This window comes from Populus trichocarpa, chromosome 10 (assembly GCF_000002775.5).
Source record: "Populus trichocarpa isolate Nisqually-1 chromosome 10, P.trichocarpa_v4.1, whole genome shotgun sequence".
Classification (NCBI taxonomy): Eukaryota; Viridiplantae; Streptophyta; class Magnoliopsida; order Malpighiales; family Salicaceae; genus Populus; species Populus trichocarpa.
The window spans coordinates 11,738,511-11,759,076 of NC_037294.2; the positions used below are offsets into that span (position 1 = coordinate 11,738,511).

At 30.6% G+C, this 20,566-nt stretch overlaps 1 non-coding gene across 1 annotated transcript; it reads left to right on the top strand.

Moving 5' to 3' along the window:
* Positions 1–4,685: 4,685 nt before the first annotated feature.
* TRNAY-GUA (transfer RNA tyrosine (anticodon GUA)) lies at positions 4,686–4,769 on the top strand. Its single transcript is given in 2 exon segments — positions 4,686–4,722; positions 4,734–4,769. It is a non-coding gene; the product is annotated as a tRNA-Tyr (tRNA).
* Positions 4,770–20,566: the final 15,797 nt, after the last annotated feature.

Here is a 20,566-nt window from a genome sequence, read left to right on the forward strand (position 1 = left end):
TTTTTACTTGTTATATTTGGATTTTTTTTCAATTTTATCCCTCAGTATCTGGTTTCATTTAATTTTTATATCAAATTTGATCCTTATTATTATGACTATTAATTGTTTTAGATCATTTTATTATATTTTTTTTAATTTCACCTCTAGACATTTGATTTGATTTTATTTTTATATCAAATTTGGCATTTGTTCATTTGATTACTTTTTATTTGTTTCTTTTATCATTTTTTTTTAATTGGATGTTGTATTCAATTTAATCTCTCAGTATTTGATTAATTTGTCATCATTTTTTTTATTATATTATTTAATCAACCAAATTTATTAAACATAATTTGTCATCATTTTTTAATCAAGCCACTGATAAAAAAGCATTTGTTTTGTACTAGAAAAAATTTGGTTTGATTCATAGTGTAACGCCATCTTTCTAGTTTTCACCGGGAGAGCCAGCTGTATCAAATACTATCTTCGAAAACGTTACTCTTTTTAAGACCGAAGCCTGATTTGAAAAGATCAAGCCAGTCATGACTCGTGAGATGGGTTGGAGCTCGGGAGATGAATCAAATGTATTCCTTTTTATTGTTAAATTAAAAAATAAAAATAAAAGATTTCAGTTGTTGTTCGCATCAACGTTATCCACAAACATCGAAGGGAAAGAAAAAAGAAAGATCAATACACGAATCTTTTCATTGATTTTTTTTTTCTAATTCCGGGCGTTCAGGATCCGACCTTTTCGTTTCTTTTCTGAAACGGGTCATCTTTGCGTATAAAGTAAGGGTCAATATTTACGATCCCAACCAAGCATCGAAAGGACAGAGTTAATCGGCTTCGATATGGATATAAAATTTCGAATAGTATCTTAGAAAACAAGATTCACAAACGGGTTGAAATGGAAATTGACCGTTGAAATACAATGCGAGCCAGCTGTGCAGCCTATGCGGTGGCTTAGGGCACAGTCTTTTTTTTAAAAAAATAAAATAAAATCCTGAAAGATACTCTATATATATATATATATATATATATATTAACGTGGATATCTGAGTCAGTTTGTGCGAATCTTAATTAATCTTATGGGCTCTGAAGTTAACGACCATATAAGATTTTAGTAGCCCTGAGGTTTATGAGACTCGAACTGGTGATCTTCAAAGAACAAATTTAAAACCTGACCAGCAAGCTACACCCTGATCATTGATGTGTTGTATCGTGAAAGAGCCTTAATTGATTTTTTATTTAAATAATCTTACTTCGATTTTAGTTAATTTACATGCTATATCTGTTAAATGGTGAAAATAATCGTAATCACGTGCCATGTGAAAAAAAAAATGTGGGTGTGAATTGAAAAAATTAAAAAACACGTATTTAAAATATGATCTTTTATTAAATTTGTATTGGAGTATCTCAGTTTCATCTATTTTAATTTTTCAACTTTTAATTTTAATTTTATGACGTGGTACTCTTCGTAATAAATGTTAAGAAAGGGATGATATCATCACTATCTTATATCACGTGGAATTTTTTTTTAAAATACAGATAATCAACCAGAAAAAATAAACACTCAAAAATAAAAATAAAAATTCACACTTGACAGGCATGTCGGCTTCAATTTAATATTCATATCAGACAATATTTCACACAATCTAATCGATGTGTTTAATTATAAAAAACCATAAAAAAACAAACATTTAAATAGCAAAAATAAAAATATTTTAATAAAAAAGCAACACACCAAGTATGTGTACTTCGTATCCTTAATCTTTATTTCGCAAGAAGGACATTCGGCGTATGGCCCATTTAATTATTATTATTAAGATGAAGAAAAAGTTTACGCGGAGTAATCTTACAAATTATAAAATTAACATTTATGTAAATCTCTAAACTAACTCAAACTCATTATTATTTTAAAACAAATTTAAAATTTGATAAGTTAAATTACTCTCATGATCTCATAATTAATCTTAATTATTCACGTGTCATGTGATTGTTCATTTTTTCGGAAAAGGATTTCGAAAATCCCAGAAGACTAGCTCGCGTTAGAAGGATTCCGATAACCCGGTTTCGACCGAAAATGATAAAGAGATCGAAATCGAAATCACTACTTCCATTCGAACCAATAAACGGGGATGAAATAAAGTGTTTTCCCCTGGACCCTGGATTACCTAAAAATAGAAAGTTAGCTTTTACCAAAAAAAATAAAAAACCCACCCCGTAGGAATATAGAAGCAAGGCAGGATATCAAACATAGGCTCCACTAGGCAATACCGTGTTTATGTTTTTTTTTTTAAAAAAAATTAAATTATTTTTTTATTATTTCATATTGTTAAAAATAAATTTAAAAAATTAAAAAATATATTATATTAATATATTTCCAATCAAAAAATATTTTGAAAATTAACATCTATCGCATCTTCAAATAGACCCTTGGTGTGTTTGGTGTTGGGTGCAATAGTTTTTTTAAAATATTTTCAGCTTAAAAATATATCAAAAACAATTTTATTTTTATTTTTTATATGATTACATCAAAAAAAAAAAATTAATATAATTCTAAAATAAATACACTTTTAAAAAGTATAGAAAAATAGGAACTACCGCACCTACTTTTAACTAATACAATCCCTTTTGTTGAATCTTATTAGCAACCCTACGAGGCTACGACCGAGGAGCTTCACTGGGTCATTTTCATCTTTCCTGCTCTACAAGTAACTTTTCACGCTAACTTCTAGAGTTTTTCCTAGGTTTTATCCCGAAACAAAAGCTGAATGATAAGTTCATTATATGTATAAATGAGTGATCAGTCGCCATCGAACTTTAAGGCATAAAAAAGTTACAGCTAATATCACCATCTAACTATTTCACATATAGAAGAGTTTTTTTTTTTTTTTTTAGTTCGATACTGAACCAGTTCTTCACAAGCGCCTCGATTTTTAGATTAACTCAAACATACTTTTTCCTTGATTCTAACTTGTAATAAATCTTCCTTTTGTGTCGCACATTATTATTGTTATGAATATACGAAAAGGAAAGGGTTTTTTCACTGAAGAAATGGTATAATCATAAACTTTTTTATTTTTTTTATTGTATCGGGACAAATATGTAATTTTTAGTTTTTTTATAATTTATTTTTTTACACTTTTTTTTTTAAAAAATTACTATATAAAAAGACAAGAAAAATGATATTTTATTATTGCAATTGCAATATTATCTTATTTTTCTACTATATTAAAAAATAACTTAAAATCTTACATACTTTTTTATTTTTTTTATTGTATCATGACAAATATGTAGTTTTTAGTTTTTTTATAATTTATTTTCTTTATATATTTTTTTAAAAAAATACTATATATAAAGACAAGAGAAATGATGTTTCATTATAGCAATTGCAATATTGTCTTATTTTTTTACTACATTAAAAAATAACTTGAAATCTTATGTACTTTTTTATTTACATGTATAATTTTCATTGTATTTTATTATATATAACTTTTTTTTGATTTATAGTTATATTTTTTATTTTTTAAATAAAATAAGAATATAGAAGAATGAAAAATACTGAAAAATATCCAATATAAACTAATAAAAAGATTAATGATTTTTTAATAATTTATTTAATTTTGCATGGTTAACACAAATAAAAAAAATACAATTGCTATCAACAAATAAATAAATAAAAAAGCTGGTAAAAATTTTAAGTTTTTTTGTTAAAAAAAAAAAACATCAATTTTTTGACATATGTTGCACTCCTGATATGACATGTCACTAGCTTAACCGATCTCTCGGGATAAAAAAACTCATGTTAATATAATACATAGTAATAAAACCCGTTAATCATACATGTAGTAGAAGGATGTGACTAATCAAAACTCAATGGACATCTAGAAAGATATTTGACTTTTTTTTTTAAGCCATATCTTTGAGAACGAAGGACTAAGGAGTTGAAAATAATATGTTTTATTGTTACGATTTAAAATTAGGAGAATTTACTGAGAATTAATTACCCTGTTGAGAAGACCGTCATGATTTAGAATTCTTGAAGGGTTACATAAGCCAATAAGGCTGTATCTCCGAGAATCAAATGATAAAATTTATCCGGGGAAATATATAATTATGGATAAATTAAAAGCTGGATTTTTATCCCTTGCAGTTCAGTATTTCCTTTTGTAATCAAATTAATGTGTTTTATATATATATATATATATATATATATATATATATATATGAAAATAGAGAATATTATTTAGGTCAGAGTTGCTTAACATGTAAATAGTTTTTTATGGGTTTGATTTGTTGATATTAAAAATAAAAATATATATATATATATATTTTTAAGTAAAAATCACACTACACTACAATACTAAATAAACACACACGTGGATAAATTTTTTTTGTGATTTTATTTGTCTGAGAAAATTAAAATTTTAATTAATACGACACGTGTCTAATTAATATGATAAAACTCAGCCTAATACACCGAAATTACTCTCTAGCTTTCATGTGATATGTAAGTTCTTTGACTTAAACGCACCAATCAGTGAAATTTTAATGGTTACCAATCTCCATTCTCTAAACTCATTTTGAGTTCTTGTTAGAAGAGAGTCAACAAGGATATTAATACAGTCTTTTACTTTTCTATGGTTTCTGCAAGAGAAAACATCTGCGACTAATACAAGTTAACCGAGCAAGTTGATAAAAAGCCGACCTTAGCTCAGTTGGTAGAGCGGAGGACTGTAGTTGTCGCTGTAATCCTTAGGTCGCTGGTTCGAATCCGGCAGGTCGGATTTTTCATTTTAACCACCTATTCTCCTTTTGTTTTTTCCTCTCTTATTCTCCGGCGGTCTTCTTTCAGACTTGCTGGCTGGAAGCTTGGGCGACGGTTGATTATTGGGTTCATGGGATTGGTTTGATTTGAAGGGTGGGTGGGACGCTAAAAAACCATTTATCGGTGTCGAGGTTTTGACTTCCACGATTATCGGTGTCGTTTAGGATTTGAATAGAGATGTCGTGTTCTTGAGTAGGATTGATTTTCATTTTCATTTTTTTTTTAATAATAAATAAGGTGCTTCTAGTTAAAAATAAATTAAATTTAACCAACGAGGCGAGCTGCTCCTGTGGAAGGAAGCGGCCACTTGGTCTGCACTTGAAGTGCAGAAAATTACAAAATATTTTGATTTGGAGAGGATGATTTGCAGAAAATTAAAATAAAGAAAATTACAAAATTACCCTTAATGTCTTAATGTTGGATTACAAGGGATGATAAGAGCTATGGAGTAGTAGCTCAATTTGCATTGTTGCATCTCCTCTCTATGATATTTTAGGCTCAAAATTACTTTCTACAGTCCAAAAATATAAAAGATGATAAGAACTCAGAAAAATCTTCAAGGGAGAAGAAAGAAACCGAGTCTTTGATTTGGAGAGGATAAGAGAGAATGTAGGTTACGTGGAATGTTAAATTGAACCTTGTGGTTTAACGTTAATTATTGTTCTTTCTAATAATCCATTTATATTTCAACCAAAATCCTTAATTAGTAAGTCCATAGATTTTCTAGAGTTTTTATTTTTCTTTATTTTAATCTAGTTCTAGTTTCTTGGATAATTTATTAAAATTTACATGAATGCATCGAGTAATATGACGGTAGAATTATCCAAGATATCGATCCAAAATGTGAACGAAGAAAACATATTTTCTCAACCTTAACACCGGACATATTAATTGTATTATACACTGTTAAACAATAAGTTTTAATTTTGTAATGTTTAAATCATTTTTAAAATTAATATAGAAAAATTAATTTTTATCATGTTTAAGGTTGTTCAAGTAGATAAATTTTTATCCCATTAAAAGACCTATGCCACGAGTTGATATGATAATAAAATGATTATTATCATAATTTTAAAATTTTATTTAGGGATCAACTCGAAACTATATATATTTAAGTCATGTGTCAGGTTGATCATTGACCCGAGTCAATATAAAGATAAAAAATATTATTATCATAATTTTAAAACTCAACGAAGGGGTTAACCTGGGGTAAGGTCTATGCCATGGGTCTGGATGGTCAACCTAGGTTGACCCAAATCAATATAAGAATAAAGATAATTATTATTATAGTTTTAAAACTTGACTCTGGATAAGTCCCGAGTCACAGCCTGAGAGGATCGACCTGGGTTGCCCAAAATAAAATAAAAATCAAAGTAATCTTGTTTTGAACAACAAATTAAACAAGATTAATACTGAATTGTAAAAATAAATTTTGAGCCTAAAATAAAACAAAGTTATTTCTCCTCCCTTGAAGATATTTCTGAATTCTTATCATCTTTTATTTTTTTTTGGATTGTAAAAAGTAATTTTGAGCCTAAAATATCATAGAGAGACGATGCACCAATGCAAATTGAGCTCCAACTCATTAGCCCTTATCATCTCTTTTAATCCAACATTAAGGGTATTTTGTAATTTTCTGCACTTCAAGTGCAGACCAAGTGGCCGCTTCCTTCCTCAAGCGCAGCTCGCCTCATTGGTTAAATTTAATTTATTTTTAACTAGAAGCACAAGAGATAGAATTTTGTATGTATTGAATAAAAATATCTTTTAGTATCGAATAAAAAAATATTAATTTATTGATATGAATGGACTTCTTCTTTATCCTCGATCAACACTTATTTGGAATGTAGTCCCCTTTCATGACTATAGTTTTTGTTACGTGTCAAAGTAAACTTTAAGATTCAAGAAGGCTGGATATCTTGGAGTCGGGATAGCATCCTCGAGGGAAATATCATCATCCCTCCTCGGAGAGTTTTTCCTTAATTAGTGTCCGGTGATACATTTGTATTGTGTTTAAAAGTGTTTTTTCAGGAGATTGTAGAAACATCAAGTTATTTTTTAGATATTTTAAAATGATTTTTATTTGCTACCATTAAAAACATTAAAAAAAAATCTCTTGAAAAATATCCGTATCCATATCGTATTAAAAAACAAGCTTGCTAGTATAAAAATATCGGAGACTCGGATAATGGGGGCTTGGTGCTGGATTTGTACTGGGCTTTCTACCTTGAATACACCTGGGCTAATTTCCTTGAACTTTGGGTTTAGAATTCTATGAATCCGCACAGCGTGGTAGTTTTTGAAGTACAAGTTCATCAATCATCAAAAGTTCGGGCAAGGGTACAGCTGACACATTTCTGTATGTCCCATGTATACACCTTGTTCAATCAAATGATGGAATAATGGAATCCCAGCAGACTTGGGCAGTGAAAAAAAGAAAAGCCGAAAAATGGACCGACCTCAGGTCCTGAAAAGAGGTAGTATTACTAATGCGGTAATTGTTGTTTTTTAAAGTATTTTTTATTTAAAAATATATTAAGATAATATTTTTTATTTTTTTAAATTTATTTTCGATATCAACATATTAAAACAATATAAATCTATTAAAAAAATTAATTTTTATAAAACACTGTCTGAATCGCGTTCCCAATCAGTGTCAAAAATTGCCAGTCACGAGGAGTGGAGGTCTTTAGAACATTGTTTAATGGTTTACCCGTTTGTTGTAAAGAAAATCCGAAAAATGGACCGACCTCAGGTCCTGAAAAGAGGTAGCTTTCGGTAACGCGGTAACTGATATTTTGTATTTTTTATTTGAAAATATATTAAGATAATATTTTTATTTTTTAAAATTTATTTTTGATATCAACATATTAAAACAATATAAATCTATTAAAAAAATTATTTGTTATAAAACACTGTCTCAACCACATCCCAACCAGTGCCAGGAATTGACAAGTCACGAGGAGTGGAGGTCTTTAGAACACTGTTTAATGGTTTACCTGTTTGTTGTAATGAAAGTTTGTATGGACTATGAGAAGGGAGGAGGAGTGTCAAGTCATTGTTTGGCAGAGAGTCAAGGACTCAAGGGGGTCTGCCAAGTTGGGTAAGTGGCCGAACTGTTTTATGGACGCATATCTTTAGTGAAAGATGAGTGACAGGTTGTCATCAAATCCTCTTTCCAGTAGCTCACTGAAGGTTCTTTCCTGCCCATAAAAAGTCCTCTAGTTAGACTAATAAGACTATAAGTCTTGCTTTTTTGGAACAATCCAGATGAAATAATATTGCATGAGACTGTATAGCCTCTCTTTTTTCTTTGTTTTTTTTTTTTTAACCCGGGGTGTCCGGGTCAGCTTACGCGCACCACAACTAATCCCTGGATCCACTGAACACCCTGCAAGCCCAGTAGGCAGGTAAAACACTGCGGGGATGACAGACATGCACGCTGAGGCTCGAATCCAAATAACAGAAGCAAGGAAACCTTGTCTTTATTGCTGGGCCACAAGCCTCGGTGTTTTTTCTATTTTCTTTTGTGTGTGTGTCTGTGTACAGATGAGAGGTTTAAACTCAATAGGCCGTACGTTAATTATAACCAGTCCATTACATACATAACTAGTCCATAACTAATCTTCCATGTGCTTTTCCTTTGAGATTATTTTTCCTTGCCCCAATAAGACAATGGGCAATTTTTGGGATGGAGACATCGAATTATTAGGTAGTGTTTGGTACGTTGAATAATGATACACTGAACATGATTATAATTTTGCAAAGTTGATTGGTGTACTCTTACAGTATAAAAATTAATTTTTATTATGTTTAAGGTTATTCCAATAAAGAAATTTTTATCCCATTAAAAGACCTACGCCATAAGTTGATATGATAGTAAAATGATTATTATCATAGTTTTAAAATCTTATTTAGGGATCGACTCGGGACCATGTATACTTAGATCATATGTCAGGTTGATCATTGACCCGAGTCAATGTAAAGATAAAAATTATTATTATCATAGTTTTAAAACTCAACGAAGGGGTCAACTTAGGGTAAGGTCTATACCATGAGTCTGGATGGTCAACTCAGGTTGACCCAAATCAATGTAAGAATAAAGATAATTATTATTATAGTTTTAAAACTCGACTCGAGGTAAGTCCCGAGTCACGGCCTAGGAGGGTCGACTCGGGTTGACCCAAATTAAAAAAATAAAAGCAACCTTGTTTTGAACAAAAAATAAAAAAATCAATGAATTTTTTACCTGTATTCTATCCTAGATCGACCGGGTCACATGTTGACCTGAGTTTTTAACCGGGTCAGATTAGATCAATAAAACAAATTATCGAATCCAATTCAAAACATACCAAACACAAAACAAGATAATTAACAAGATAATTATTTATCCAATCATATCCAGTCCAGTTCTATCTAATATAGGACAATCAATATTATTCAACTTACCAAAAATCCCTTAATGTTTTAAATAGAAATGATCTAATCACAATATGACTCCACCATATATAAATGTAATTGCAGTCTACATCATTCTCTGGAACTAAGTGTGGTTTTTCTCAGTGGATAATTATAAATACTCTGCAGTGCACTCGATTAGTTATACTGGTGCAGTGGCGGGAGAACCAAGAAAGAGGTGGAGCAAGGTTTACATTTTAGCAGGGCACAGCTTGGACCATACCCTCTAATGAGAGTTAAAATGGGAATCGATCCCTTGCCTCAGGCACTTAGTATTTTGCATAACTATGTATTATCACTTCACGGGACCCTCGATTTAAATTAAAACACACTCTTCAAGTGTGGTGTGTCTCTGTATATCATGGTCTGCTATGCTGAGTGTTGAACAATCAGAAACTATTTTCCAAATACAAAGAAAGCACAATATTTAAGTTTTTTGGACAATTTAGATAATAATAGTGGTAATAAAGAGTATTGCCGGGATCCAATATATTTTGCATGTGTACGATTCAAGTCAAAAGCTGTAATTTGACCACCCCTTAATTTATGCAGTACTGCTGCTCGCTAACACTGTTGCATTGCCGTATTATTGTTACTGAGAAGCTTCTATATAATTGTGCGAGTACGCATGGCAAGGGTTCAAACCTGCTAGGTCATACACAAGAAGATGATTTTTTTATGGATCTTCTAACTAGGGTGTGTCTTGACCAGGTTTGAAAGGATCTTATAAACTAGTGTAGATTTCCCCTCTTGCTGTAATTTTAAGAAAAAATTAACTAGACTGGTAAAAAGACTACTGTATATTACGAGTCTATGACACGTTTATGAAAGAAGATGAAGGCATATACACATGAAAGTGATGATAACATGGGAAATCTGGTCGTCAGAAAAAGGGGACATAGCAATAAGAACCAAGTGATGGGAATATTGGGAATATACACATGCATGAAAGGGGGCATAGGATTCCCAAAACCTTTCTCTTTAGCAAGAGCGTGCTTTGCAGAAAAGATAGGGAGAGGGAGTGATCAGTGAAGTGAAGATCCAGCCCTAGCCTTCAAAAGGTGGCTCTAATACCAGTGATGGAGCCCGCATAGGTGTAGTAGGAATCCCAAGCAAGCAAGCGAACCGGCCCAACATTCGCATCAAAACTAAAATATGAATTAAACAAAAGTGTTTCCTTCCAAAATATGCTGTGCAGCTTTTGGTTCCACTCGTGGGGTCTTTTTCCTCTTCCTTTTCCTTATACATTGCTTATGGGATCAAGGAATATTTTGGCACTCAATAAACTCTGCCTGGATAAAAACAAGCCTTTTGATTTTTTTACAAAAAAGAAAAGGAAAAGAAGGAAAACGAGAAAACAGCAGGGACAAGATTGAATCGTATGCCGAGTTTCATTATGGTTCAAGCTTCATGTTCGATCGATTGAAAATTACATACCATTGTCAAACATAGAGATCGAACAGCTGAAAAACTGGTAATCGCCCTTGTGAATTGTGATATAAAGATAAAAACTTTAATAATGGTGCTCCTGATCTAGGCTTTGTTGATTAGTTTTAATTGTAGGGTAAAAACACTCTCTCTTTTTCAGCCTTCTTTTTCGACTTCGGTGTCCTCTTTTTTGATAGTCCAACTTGAATTGATGAAAAGGAAATAATTAGGAAGCGCGCAAACAAATCTCAAATCGGGGCCCTTAGAAGGAAAAGCAAGAACAATAATTTCTTGAAAAACTTATCTGCTGGGATTTGAATATATAATAGAATGCACGAACAACAAGACAGACTAAGATGTTGTTAGGGGTAAAATTTGACAAGATTTGCTTTGGATCAATCCAGTGAAAAGGCAGTTCACCGGTCATAAAGTTTTTCCGGACAAAATTGTTTTCCTTTCTAGAAAAACAATGAAACCAATAGTAACAATGACCAAAACATAACCAGCAAATTAAGATTGTAGTAACTAAACTCTGTACGACCAAATTAACAAACCTATAAGAGTTTAAGTGTTAACGATTCATCAGTTTTGTTTAGAGTTGAGAAATTATAGACAAAAAGACGTCTTTTCTTGCTTTTGTAATTTTTTCTCTCTTTCCTAATAGCCCTTTCTTTCCCTTCCATCGGTTTCTTGGAGTCTAAAGGAGTTCGGTCATGGGCCCTGTAGTTGAACAACGCAATGAAATAGCATATCAAAAATAAAACTCATTGCTTTCGAGAAAGGTTGTCATTGACATTAGTGTAGCGGTAAATTTTTATAATGTTTTTTTTTATAAAAATATATTAATATATTATAAATGATTAAAAAAATTAAAAAACAAATTTATTTTTTTAAAAAACACAATATTACCGCAATAACAAATACACCTATGATTTGGTAGAAAAAAAGATGCGCGTTTAAATTAAATAATCAAATGAAAAAATAGTTTAATATGTCCATGTAATTAAGTTTTCAATTATGCTAATTTGAATAAAAAAAGATTAACATAATAATAGATTAGAAATCATTATATAAAAATAAAATTGATTCAATGACAAATTAAAAAACTAAATCAATAGGGATAAACTAGCCCATTTCTCCTAGCGTTTAAATTTAATAATCAAATGAAAAAAATAGTTTAATATGTCCCTATAATTAAGTTTTCAATTATGCTAATTTGAATAAAAAAGATTAACATAATAATAGATTAGAAATCATTATATAAAAATAAAATTGATTCAATGACAAATTACAAAATTAAATCAATAGGGATAAACTAGCCCATTTCTCCTATTAAACAAATTAAATATGGCCCATTTCAAATATCGGCACCTTTTTTTCTTGGCAAATTGTTGCCATCTTCACTAATTAAGCTTTCGAAATAGAGCTCTTTCTTTTCCATACAGGCGCTGGTTTATCGATTTCACACATAAACAACACCATCATCATCATCATTTAAAGATGATTTTAAAAACGAAAAAGCAATGTAATTTAAAGACTACATCATTAATGGAGCCAAGTTATAGTGAAAAACTTTATGTATGGACATAATCTAGAGCCCCGTTTATGCAGTCCAAAGTTAAGGTAAGTTATCATGTGTTCACTGAATATTTAGTACCTAATCATTCCCATCTCTCCTTTTGTTGAGAATGGGAGCGTAAAAAGGCCCTCGTGTTAATTCCTTCTCCCTTTTTTTCCCTGTATTTTCCAGGTTAAAGAAAACTTGAAAGGAGACACACATGGCAGACGATATATAGTTGCTGAGTTGGCCGCTCTGCTCGACACCATGAGTTCGCTAAAAGATGACGCCTAAGCCCCACCCCATCCAGTCAAAATATCAATCTCTTTCGGAACTTGGGCCTCTACCAAGCTCGGCGAATCATGGCAAGTATTTTCACTTTTACAGAAAGCATATTTACATTAGTTTCGCTCAGTACTTCTTCTTCTTCTTCTTCTTTTTTGGAGTGTTATGGTTAAGTATTTGACTAGCACATGAACTTCGGGTAATTGTATAGCATCTTGTTGTACTATTCTGCGCTATGCGTTAAACTATTTGACAATGCACTGTTGTGTTGTGAATAAAATCTTAACAGTTCACTATTGTATTGACGTTAAATATATATTTTAAGAAATTAAATTAAACTAAATTATTTAAGAAATTAATTCTTTATTTGTAAAATCCAGAAATATCATAAACAATATAAATTAAAAAAACAAGGCCTGGATAAAGATTTTTTTTTCAACAGTTAAATTAATAAATAACTCATCAACTCAGCGTTGATTAACGTGAGACTTAATTAGACAAGTTTTTTAGGGTGATATCTATAACAAGTTGTTCAAAATTATTCTCTCTCACTTATATATATTCGTAATCCCCACGTCTCTCTCCCTTCTCAAAAGATGAACAGGTTGCTAAGAAGTTTGATATATATCAACCTCCTTTATGTGGGACTCGTAGCTAGCAGGTCTCTCTAGCTAGATGTAAAAATCTTGACACAATCCACCTCTTTCTTTAGTTCCATATGCAAGAACAATCACCATATATTTTCTATCTCCCAAAAAAGAAAAAGAGGACCATAAATTTCATCGTGAAATTCTTGCTGGTGCATTGACAGATTTAGGTATTTTTACTGTCCATAACTCCTTACTGGGCACCCTATCTAGCATCTGCATGTCGAATGATTTTCACTTATGTTCGTCAAAGATCACAAAGAAAAAGAGATTAAAATCACACCACCACATTTTGTCTAGTTCCTTTTTTTTTTTGGTGTGTGAGAGAGAGAGAGAGAGCTGATATATCAGTACAATAAAACAATAATAGGAAAAGTGAGCTAGGCACATAGAGTCAAGCCGTAACAAGATAAGGACCGAAAGAACAAAAATCGATGTTCGTCTTCAATCAAAGCCGAAAAATGAGGCCACATAGATATGTAGAATTTCTTGAACTTTTTGAGCACTGCCTAACTTTGCTAGGGTCCTTTCACTCTCTGGGAAAAAAATTAAAAAAAGAAGCTTTGCTAGGGTCCTTGTGTATGCGTTTCGTGTGGTTAATTATTCGAAAGTAGGTTTGAAAGTCTTAAATAGGATTCCATGGGGGTTTATCTTGCTGTTTGATGGCTTCTTGTGGGGGAAATATCCACCGTCCCCCCCAGGTGTCTCTGCCAGTTATTTCCGCTTTAACATGTCAATTCGCATATTTTCTATCTCCGTTTCAATGATCATTTCTATTTTGTAGCTTTACTCTTGTATGGAGCCTGTTTTATCCAATCAGTAGCCACACCTTTTCGCCATAGTTTTGGCGGGAGATTTATTGTCAAGAAAACGACGTCCATTGAGGTGGCCATGCCGTTAATCTGTGGTTTTTATTATTGTTATTATTAATTTATGCTCTTGGGCCTTGGGCGTCCTGGGAGGGCTCTCCCATTCCCAGAATGACAAGACAAGGTTACTCGTTTTGCACGCGTGGAACGGTAGAGGCAATGAAAAGTTCAATTGCTGTGTGGAAGTATACAAATCTTAAATAATACAGTATTGTTAAAAAGAAACTAAAACGCCCATGTACATTAATTACTCTACAATAATTATAATTGTAGGTTGGAATAGTAAAATGACGATTTTGCATAGTAAATATAACACAGTTAGCTTTTAAAGTGGGGTAAAATGGTCTTTTATTGTTTTATGCACAGTAAAATTGTTTATATTCTATTAGAGGCCAAAAAGAAGAAGCTAGAGTAGGTGGTATTTTTTGTTTTTCTTTTAAGATGCACATAAAAATTACCTAATACCCTCAGATTAAATTTGTCTTTGCCTTTGATCATTGGATTTTAATTATTTTTCTATTTTTTTATTATTAATTCTAATCAAGTGCAGTTTTAGTATTTAGTCAATTATAAAACATTAGTTGATTCTAAAAAATTATGGAGTTTTGCGCCCATAACTATTTTTTTTTTATTTTTTATTTTCTCCTTAATTTCAAAGCCTTCTTCAGGACGTTTTTCAACCACCCATTCAATTTATTTTTCTTTTATATTTGGCTCTTTTTTTATTGTTTTTATTTTATTTTATATTATCCATGGAATTGAATTTTTCTTTCAATTTAATCATTCTTTGATTTTTTTCACCAATCATATTTGATCCCTATTTTTTTGATTTTTAGTTATTCTCTTGATTTAATTATCTTTTCAATTATATATCTCAATATTTTATATCATTATATTAATTGGAGAATTTTTTTTCAATTGCATCCCGCAATAATTTTATCATTTTTTAATTGAATTTTTTTTCCAATTGTATCCCTCAATATTTTAGTTTATTTTATTTTATATCATATTTGATCCATTTTCTTCTGATTACTATTTATTTTGTTTTGATCCTTTTTTCACCATAACCTCTTTTTTTATTTTATACATCAAGATTTTATTAATTAGGATTTTACTAGCCTCTTGGGTAATGAGTTAGAAAGATTTGACCGGGTTGACTCTAATCTTTTTTTCCATGTCTTTTTTACAATTGATATATTTCCAACAATTCTAGTGGTGTTATCATTGGAATTTTGATATGTTTTCGAGGTCTTTTTATTTATTTTTTTCCTTGTTTTTTATTTTTTTATTGTAAATTGTGTTAGTTTATTTTTAAAATTAAAAAAATCATATATGAGATGTACGACTCACAAATCATAAATATTATTGACAACTTTCTAAATTATACTACTTTCTTAAATATTTTTTATATCATGCTATTTTATCGTTTCTTTTGTAAAGTGTTAGAGTACAAAAATACTCTGATAAACTAGCATTAAACCAACTCTCTTTACTCTCATGCATGCATAAAGATGTAGGAAATTATCAAGAAGTACAGAAATACTCGAATAAACTAGCATTAAACTCAACTCTCTTTACTCCCATGCATGCATAGAGATGTAGGAAATTACCAAGAAGCTTTACACCATACTTAAGGCTTGTTATTGAGCCAAATATACAGACAAGGCTCATCACTAACTAATAAATTATCATGGATATGATGGGAGATGTGACCTGAAAGACTTGTTATAATTAGGGATGAGTAAAAAAACTGGAAAACTGATTAAATCGAGAAAATTAGAAAAAAAATAATCGAAAAAACCGAATCGAAAAAAAAAACCGATTAAACCGATTAAATTTTTGAAAAAACCGGCCGGTTCGGTTTCGGTTTTATAAACAAAAAACCGAACCGAACCGAAAAAAACCAGGAAAAAAACCGAGCCAAAACCGAGCCAAACCGGAAAAACCGAGCCAAACCGAAAAAAACCGAGCCAAAACCGGAAAAATCGAGCCAAACTGGTTTGAACCGGTTTTTGCCATAAAAAACCGAACCGAACCGAAACCAGTCGGTCTGACCCGGTTTCGGTTCGGTTTCGGTTTTTTTTTCAAAAAAAAAAATTTCGGTTTGGTTACTTTTTTTGATAAAAACCGAATCGAATCGAAAATGATCATCTCTAGTTATAATACATATAAATTTGTGTGTTATAATTTTTTTATAATATATTTATTTTTTAATAATTTAATATATTAATATAAAAAAATAAAAAAAATATCTTAATACATTTTATAATAAAAAGTTATTTTAAAAAACTACACACCATATAATGAAAGACATGTCACACGTGTTTTCAATCCATAATTACATAACATATATTTGAAAGTTTAATTGTGTTTGTTTTTCAAATTATTTTTTTTTAAAAAAATATATTAAAAAAATAATTTTTTTATAATTTTTTTTGATATTATTACATTAAAAAATATTTTAAAAAATAAAAAAATATTTAAAAAATAGACTCCAATAAAACATAATTTATAATTCACTTATAAACAAAACAACGCCGAAGACTTATTATTGAGCTGTGCTATGGCCTCTTGAAAGCTACACCTTGCCAGGCCTTTAACCTCTCCTCAACTAAAGAGTGCAAATAAGATTCGTCATGAGATAATTGATATTCCTCTTACTACCCACCACATCATAAAACATGCCTCACAGTTTTACTGTGATATTATCTCGTTGATTATTTTATTTAGATTAAAACTATATGGCTTTTATTCATTTGAGTACAAGAGAGTTTAGAAAAACATAAAAATGATACAATTATATAAAAAAAATAATTAGCAGAAAATATCAATATTCTCGAGGGTACTTATCTCCATTTATTATTTTTATCAGAAGAGAGCATCTACGACGACGGACCGCCATCACCAGCCATTAAACTTGTATCAGACAGGGGCTCCAAGAGTGAAGAGTCTCGATCACTACGTAAAAGCGACGTGTACACATGGACCAAACAGGCAGCACCATCCACGTCGCAACAAAAACTTTGAAATTTAAAATGAAGCGCTCGAAACACTTTTTAACACGTTCTACAGCAAATGTGTGACTATATGGAATATTAAAAGGCACCATAATGGAATGGAAGCAAGGAACGCATGCACGTTGAGCGGGTCTAGTATTAGTTTTTTAAAATGTTTTTTTAATATATTTTAATAATTTTTTTATAAAAAAATTTATTTTTAATATCAACATATCAAAGTAATAAAAAAACACTATAAAAAATTTTAAAAAAAATTTAAATTTTTGACAAATGATGTTTTGGTCGCAATACCAAACACGCTCTAAGAAGTTGTTTGTGAACATAGTAGTTTTTGTCTTTAAATTAAATGCTTTTCAAAAATGTATTTGTTTTGAAAAAATATTAAACTAATTTTTTTATAATTTTGATTTACTAATGTTAAAAGAATTATTTTAATTTATTTTTAAATAAAAATTATTTTTAAAAAACAATCCACACCACAACATCAAATAATAAGAAAAAAAATCATTTAACCATCTAGGTGGTGGCCCAGCGGTAAGAGCTTGGGACCAAGAGGTTTGCTCCCTCTGTGGTCTCAGGTTCGAGCCCTGTTGTTGCTCATATGATGGCCACTGGAGGCTTACATGGTCGTTAACTTCAGGGCCCGTGGGATTAGTCGAGGTGCGCGCAAGCTGGCCCGGACACCCACGTTAAACTAAAAAGAAAAAAAAATCATTTATTCATGTTAAAATATGAGGTTCAAGTAAGGGTAACACAGGAGTATATATGTATGATCATTGTTTTTTTTAAATAATAAAGTGATAGATCTATATTTAATTAGCTCTGTCCAAACTCTTGTTATGTCACGAATATTGAGATGAGATATACTTCCAGTAGTACATGGATATAAAAAGTCACAATATTTACATGTTTAATCCATATATTAATAAATAAATAAAAAAGAGAGAGAGGGAAATGGAGTGACAAGTGTACGATGATGCCAGCATCACACAAGGTGTGGAGTAGTGGTCTGTAATGGTCAAATACAGTAATAATGTGTTTTGATGTGGAAGATAGTTTCTGAAGTGTATGTTGCTGGCCATTCATCAATATTCAAACTTTCCTCCATAGCGCGCCGCTCCCGAAAGCAAGAACCCGTTCATGCATGTAAATTAATTAATATTTTTATAATTTTTGCTTCGATAAATGTTTTCGGTTAATCTTAAGTAGATCCAATTTTCAAGCCATTAGATTTTTGGACGCGCCGACGCGGTGTTTTAAGATAAAGGTCGAGTATGGTGAATGTGAGTTCTTTCGAGTGTTTTGTGATTTATTTGCTTCTTGTTTTTTAATCTTTGTTTTTTATTTTATTTAACGTTGGTGTCCGGGCCAGCTTACGTGCACCTCGACTAATCTCACGGGTCCTGAAGTTAACGATCATGTAAGCCTCCAATGACAATCATAAGAGCAACCACAGGGCTCGAACCTGAGTTCACAAAGGAAACAAACCTCTTGATCCCAAGCTCTTACACTGAACCACAAAAAACTTTGTTGATCTTTCTAAGTTCTTGTAACTTATATATAGTTAATTAATGGTGGCTTCTCGGTTGATTATTAAGTTATCTATTTCATTGGTAGTTTTTTTTTTTTCATTTTTACTTTTTTTATATTGTTTTCATTCAAAATTATTTTATTATTATTATTACTATGATAATGACGACTACGATGTCAAGTTTTCAAATCTCACATGCAAGTCACTTAATTTAATAGAAGTCACTTAATTTAATAGAAGTACATGTTATGCAGTCAAGGATATCAACGATATCAACATCTCGTTTATAATCAAATCATGTAATAAATTAAATATAATTTTTATATTTGAAATAAAATATTAAATTATACAATTTAATTTAATTATATTATCTTAAATACTCATGGAAATGAACTGAATTAACAATATTAATTATATTTTCTAGATAAGAACTATTGACATAAAATATAGGCGTTTTAAAAAAAATACGAATTATAAACCCATCTCATATCAATTGTTAATTAAATATTTGTTGATTTTTTTATTGAAAAACATATATTTATTGAAAAACTTCTCGTTCAAGATCTTTTTATTGGAGTGTTGAGACAAAAAAAGTATAGAAATATTCCAATAAGAATTCTAATATTCTACCCAAATCAATCTTAAATAAAATAAATACTAAACCATCACAAATCACATTACCAAATAAACAAATTAATGACTAATATAATTTTTAAAATGTTAATAATTTAAAAAGACACCATAATTATTAGCTTTGATAATTCAAAAGATATCACCATGCATATCATGCAATGAGAAGTTTCAACTTTCAACTTCAAAACTGGCCTAGCAATACCAAGAAAAAAAAGGAAGGAAAGATTCGGACAAAAAAGAAAAAGGAAAGATTAATAACATACTTTATGAGGAACAAAAATATCTTGGTGAGGGTTGATGTCAAGTGGAGAAAAAAATATTATTGCGTTGCAAATGGTTTTTGGAAGGAAAGAAAGAGGTGTACGAGAGACACAACAAAAACAAGGATTGTATTAATATATGTGTATTTTTGAAATATTATTTTTCATATTAATTTCAAAAGAGATTATTATAGCAAATTAAAGGGTATCATATCTGATTTATTCTTATATCCTCTTAATAAATTGAATTTTATTTGAAATTTAAATTAATATAATAAAAAAATTAAAATAAAAGAATTTATTTAACTATTTGAATTAAATTTAATTTCCGGGTTAGACGTAAGTTGTAAAGAAATCCATTGCACAAGGGTAGAATCTAAAAAAAAACACTGTACATAGGCAAAATCCATAGAAAAATAAAAGTAAAGGGGCAAACGTGACATAAACCCATCGTGGGAGTAATGAGTGAAAGACAGAAGCAGGAGATTAATTTGCTCAAAAGTTCCATCAATCTTTCCGCCGTGTTCTTCTTTTTTTTTTATTTTCTTTTAGTTTTACGTAGGTGTCCGGGCCAGTTTACACGCACCTCGACTAATCCCACGGGCTCTGAAGTTAACGACCATGTAAGTCTCCAGTGGCCATCATATAAGCAACCACAGGGTTCGAACCTGAGACCACAGAGGGAGCAAACCTCTTGACCCCAAGCTCTTACCACTGGGCCACCATCTAGATAGTTATTTCCGTCGTGTTCTTGATACAGGTTGTTGTGTTTGTTTTTGTCTGGAAAAATATTTCTATGTTTTATATAATTTTAGATTGTTTTAATATTAATATAAAAAATAATATTTTTTTTTAAAAAAATAAAAAACCTTAAAAAACAACTTTTGCGAAATACTACCGTAGAGTAGGTAAAAATATAGCATCTTGGTTTTGCCTTTTCTCTGTGTCTCCACATCTCTTGATTGTTTCTGTAAGTAAATTTGATTTAGATGTAATATACAGTATACATCCTAGTGGTACACTACACCTCCTAGTGGCCAGCGAATGCGAATGTTTCCTTTCCTTTCCTT